The sequence below is a fragment of the Lactuca saligna genome, chromosome 5 (genome assembly GCF_052625555.1).
Source record: "Lactuca saligna cultivar CGN05327 chromosome 5, ASM5262555v1, whole genome shotgun sequence".
Classification (NCBI taxonomy): domain Eukaryota; kingdom Viridiplantae; phylum Streptophyta; class Magnoliopsida; order Asterales; family Asteraceae; genus Lactuca; species Lactuca saligna.
Genome location: NC_136421.1, coordinates 54814066 through 54820363, shown reverse-complemented (window position 1 = coordinate 54820363; position 6298 = coordinate 54814066).

Here is a 6298-nt window from a genome sequence, read left to right as displayed (position 1 = left end):
AGTTAGTAAATTTTTGTTACAACTTCTATTGATTTGTTTTATCTTTCCATGGAACGATTATTTGAATTACATTAAATTTTATGCAATGAATTGCATTTTTTGTATATGCTATTTTATTTTCTATTATGAGACATTAAATACAAATTTAATTTGAAAATTAGTAAATCTGTAAATAATATTTTATTTAAACATTTACAATTATGATACGCAAAAATGTGTGTCATCTTCATTTATGACATGATCTTTCTTGACAGGGTCTTTCTTGATACGCATTGCGTGTCATTAACACGCGCGTCGTAAGGTTACGACACGAGAATGCATGTCGTCTTCCTTTATGACAGGGCATTCCTTGATACACATTGTGTGTTGTAAACGCGTGTCGTAATTGCGCGTCGTCTATAGAAGACACACAAAAGCGTGTTGTCTCTCTTTATGACAGGGCCTTCCTTGACGCACATTTGCGCGTCGTCTGAGCCTTTTACTACGCGCAATGAGCATCGTAAAGGCTGTTTTTCTAGTAGTGGAAAATACTTATATTTTGAAGTATACTTTTAGTTTAGAGCACTTAGGCCCCTTTAATGTTTATAGTCTTATACCATGTAAGGTCTGGTATACTTAGTTCACTATAAATAAGGGCTCTGATACCAATCTGTCACACCCCGAAAACCGAAGGTGGAAACATATCCGGGGCGGACTCCACGTTGAGTATCAAATCCAATGCACATAGTAAGCAAAGTAAACAACCATTACATTACATATTGAAATTTACATTTGTTCAAAAGTAAAATATTACAAGTGTTATACATAGGTATATATGAACAAAAGTTAAGACAAGATCTTCAGTATGCTCCGTCTTCTCCAAAAGGATCGCTAGGTACCTGTCTAACGCGGACCTGAGAATACAAGCAGTTTGGAAATCAGCATAAAGCTAGTGAGTTCATAAGATGTTTGTTTTCTGAAAATGTTTAAGTTTCCTTTGGTTTTTCCGAAAAAGTTATGAATCCAAGAAAATCCCATAATTTCTTAATAGTAGTGTTTAGTTAACTGTTTTCTTACATGATTCTGGTTATGTATACTTATTATCCTAGGAAAATCCAATATTCTCCTAAAAGTAAAGTTTTAGTTAAAGACCACATTGTTTAGTTTTAAACATAAAGCTATTTACTGAAAATCATGGGATTACTATCCCATAGTAGTTATAAGATAGTTTGATATACACAAAACTATAGATAGATACAGATTGAAAACCATAGGACTATCATCCCGTACTAGATATAGATTCAAAACCATGGGATTATCATCCCGTACTAGATATAGATTGAAAACCATGGGACTATCATCCCGTACTAGATATAGATTCAAAACCATGGGATTATCATCCCGTACTAGATATAAGAACTATAGATAGAAAGTAGATATGAAATTTAATCCGTGAATAAACTTATATTAATACGTATTGTGAGTTGGATAACCATGCTAATACGACACGAGACCTGCTTGACGTTTGTCAGACGTCGGAACGATATCCAGAATTTGTCACCCCAGGCGTGACCGCCTAACTGTAGCTAGCAGATTAGGTGTGGGATTGTCAGTCCCGAATAGATCTATCCACAAATTACATGCTCCCACACCAGGAGATTCTGGTTACACTTCTGGGTAGGATTTACTAATAATAATGATGACGAACCTCACATGCTAGTATTATATTATTCACGGTGTTCTCGGACATTATCAAGCATACTAATCGTTAAGAAACATAATACAATACAAACAGTTTGATACAATGAAATGATATGGCAATATATTCTAAATTAAACAGAGATACACTGAATTAAACATAGTTTATCTATTAACTTTATGTAAATCTATATTCATAAAACAAGAACTAAAGATCCCAAATTATTCCCCTAATAATTTAATTAGTTTGGTTGTTTCCTTTACTGAAATTCACGTAGTTATAGTCGAGAAAACATCCCTTATGCTCAACATAATACATAAGGGGTAAAGATATTTAAAGGTTAGCCAGATATTTATAGAAATACATCAGTTTTAGGTTTTTGAAAAAATTTGTAGTTTTTCTTGTATTCCCCCTGAAAACATTGAAAAACACGGAAAAAGGGTAGGCGTATGAACTCACCAATCACGAAATGTGTCGGTTTGGATGCTAAACGGCAGTTCAAGGCTTGAAAGCGCGCGTGGTTCCTATGTAATGTGAAATGATACACATTTGTATTTAATTAGAATTTAAATCACTAATTAGATATGATTATACACTCTAAGACGCGAAAACACTTCAAATCAAGTGTTTGGAGTGACTCGGGTGACATCTAAGGACGTATAGGGCTTGGATAATGTGTTTACTCTTCAAGAGTAAACTCCTTATGGATTTTTCGGCCCTAAGAAAATGTCTACATGAGTTCACGGCCTTCAAATCATGGATGACGGATTTTAAGGTGCTAAATGGTCTTATTTCACTTGGGAAAATTGGCTAGGATCAAATCTAGGGCATAGGAATGGATTAAACTCACTTAGGGACCATTTAATGGAGTTTACGGTAGTAAACTAGGTTTTTACGGCCATAAGCTCCCCCATACCCATTCCTTATGCGTTTTGGTGGTGCTAGGACAATCACATGTGATTTAAACTCATTTTACAAGCCTTGGATGGAATTTAGGGCATGATTTGACTTGTGTTTATGAGTTTACAGCCCATGAACCCATTCTAGGGGGGTTTACGGCCGTGAACTCTCCACGGGATGGTTTTTAACATGTTTTAGGCCCCTAAATCGATTGTGGTTGATTCTAGAATTTAATCCAAGGCTATTGGTGTGTTTAAGTGGCTTTTAAACACTCAAATATGAGTTTACTATCCATGAAGGTGAGTTTACGGCCCAAGCATTTTCTTGGGAAGTAAAATCATGTTTACTCCCCCAAAAATTGAATTCAAAGTGTTCTAAGTCCAGTACATTAAGTCATATAGCCATATCTAAGCTCCAAAGGTCGATTGGAAGGGTTGAAAGGCTCAAAAATCCATCATATGTGTGTTTACGGCTCAAGCATGTTCCAGGGCTGTAAACACATGAAAATGGTCCTAAATGATTTTTTAAACTCGGATTGGAAGGTCTAAGATGCTATACTAAGAGTTAGGGAAGTTAACTTGGTGATTTGGAGCTTAAATTTGATGCTTTTAGACCTTAGATTTGGTTTGAGGAGAGAGGTTAGAGAGAGAGAGAGAGTAGTGAGAGAGAGAGAGAGTAAAATATTCATATGGATGCTTAAACCACTTTAAATATGTTCCAAGCTTGGGACACGGTGGAATTCTACCCGATATTGACGTTATACGATCCGTTTGGTCTCACCCGATTAAGTTGTCGTAACCCGATATGGTCGAAACTAAAAATTTTCTATGTAATAGTTTGGGATGATTTCATGAGTTTCTAACGTGTTTGGATACCAATTAAGTCATAATAGAAGTCTAAAAAATAATAACTTAATTTAAAACTTAAACGGAAACAATTCGAAAAAGATGTTTATGGACGGAAACGGGTTACGGCGATGGAGCAAACTTCGGGTTGTCACATCACGATCACTGTTAAGAAGCATCTGGCTGAAAAAATTAGGCCTGTGTTCGTAATGCTAAACATGCTTGAGGGGGTCTCGGAATCTGGCACACTTCCGAAACAAGGGGGAGTCTCTGTGAAGCTACCAGCAAAAGAAACCCCGAAACCAGCCGACACAACTGTAAATCCTAATTCAGAAAACGAACCGAAGGTTAATGTTGCTTCGAGTTCTAGAGGTAAAGAAAATATCATTGATGAATGGATCATCAATGATAGTGAAGAATAAGAAACTGATGAGCGCGAGCTGAAATGAAGGAAGGCCCGTGAAGCTCGAATAGATGAACATAATCGCATCGTAAGAGAAGAAGAAGAGAAAGAGAAAGTTGAACGAGAAGTTCAAGTCACTTTGGAAAACAGGAAGCTTTTATTTCCATTGTGGACTTTGTATCAAATTATGAACGAGGTTATAGACAATCCAAGCCAATATTGGTTAGAGCCTGTTGTATATTTCGACTTACAGAACACACAAGATTCGCAACTTGATCTTCCAATAACACCGAAAGCCTTCAAGTTCCGTAGCTTCATCAAAGTTGTGAACGTTCATCTGACTGACAATGGTGCTAACCATATGCTCTTCTCCTTCTACTTAAAGCACACGAAGCCTCGGTATGAAACCTAGAATGCGAAAATGACAACAATTACAAAGGTTTCAGTTCCAATTGAAATCGAAAGCTTCCCAAATGCAAGTTTTAAGGTTGTTAGAGGTTATGAGTAAGATATGTAAATTCAAACTTGTTGATCAACCTTGTATGAACCCGTATGATTGGATTTTGCTGCTCAATATGTTGCTCAAGCATGAAAAAAAGTATAAACCCGTTGGTTCTCATCTCAAATGGAAATTATTTTTGTACATTCAAGAGATTGGCAAAATGGATGTTGAGATTGCAACTGTTCTACGAAAGAGGCTGATTGTTTCCCCCAGGAAGTTCCAGAAGATTTTGACAAAATGAAGCTGGGGAAAATATGAAAGGAAGGCTAGTTCATGGCTTTTCGACTCAGAGAGTAATAGATGCTGATTTCTACAAATTTTGTTTCTATCTTTCTGATAAGCATATTTACTCCACATCTTGCCTGCAATACATCTTGGAGTTCATGAATAAATGCAAAGTGAATTGTAAAGGATATAAGAAGTGTTTCTCCGATATGATCCTTTGGTGTATCTAGGTTCGCAAGGCCTAGATGAGCATCATTCCGAAACTTTTTGAAGTTCAGAAGCAAACTCCACAGTAATGGTCTCCTGCCTCAATTGACGCAAAGGGAGAGATTGCTGGGTCATCTATGCTGCATCATTGAGTATTAAAGGTGTAGTCCATTTTTTGTATACCGGGTTGGGCCTGTCCACCCACTTATTTATTATTAGGGTTTTACTATTTGAAGTGCATGCATGCACCGTATCTTGTAAACGTTATACAACGTTTACAGTAGTAGTTCTTCATCGAGCTCTTCTAAGGCTATGATATTAATCATTCGACATAGCTTGATCATATTTATGTGTTATTGATTCTTTATCTATTTGAATCTATTCGATCATTCAAGTTTTATACTTAACAACATTCTTTCATTAATAACCAACCTTTTGCTACATATTTAACCTTTTAATATACAACCAAACTTTTTTTTATATATTCAACCTTTTATATGCAACAAACCTTTCTCTATTTATTCAACCTTTTATTATATCTATCCAACCATTTGATAGAAAAGTGTCCCATAGTACTACGTAGCCCAAAGAAGAACACCCCGTTCACAACTAGTGTGCACTGCCAACTGAATGCTCTAAGTGGCCCATGACTTCCACCCAAAACACCAACCCTGTAACTCCACTTTTGTTACCTTGAATTTGAAAAGTATAAGTACCCCGCGGAGTCATTCAGGAATTGGTACAAAGTGCTGTCAATTCTATTGCAACAACTTTCGACTCCCACATGATGTTGGTGTTGGCTGCGAATGAGGGGCCAACATCACTCCAACCCACAAACCTATAATTGGTACTAGGGATGAGCTTGGGACGGAACCGGTACCGACCCGTACCATTCCCGATTTCCCAAAAACCGAATTTAATTAAAAGTCAATCCCGAGTACCGAACCAAATTAATATCACCAGTTTCGGTACCAAGTATGGTACCGGTTTTTGGTACTAGTACCGGTATCGATTCCTGAATTTTGTGTATTTTAACTACCAAGTTCCGCCCGATATTTTTAAATTCGGTATAGTTCGGTACCGATTCCAATACGATATTGCTATGGGATTGGGATTTAGGAAAAATTGCTCATACCTAGTTGGTACTTGTTTAGAACCCGAGGGTGGAAACCATTGATCAAACATTGATCAATTTAGAGAAGCCTAATAGCTACTAGGAAACAATAGTGGACCATATGGCTACCATTTAAAGATTCTAAGTATAGAGAAATTCAGTCCATGTAGGATAACCAAGTATAGGCTTCTCTCAAACTCAAGAAATTGATTATAAGGAAACATTCTCATAAGTAATTGAGAAAGGGGACGCTTGGTTATATCTTACCATTGTTTCCTTCTTTTATATAAGATATGGTAAAGTGGATGGTTAAATGACTTTACTTAATAGGAAACTTTTAAGGGAGTGTATGACACATCTTGAAAGGATTTCAACATACAAAGTATCCTAATAAGGTGTGTAATCTTGAGAAGTCTATTCGTAG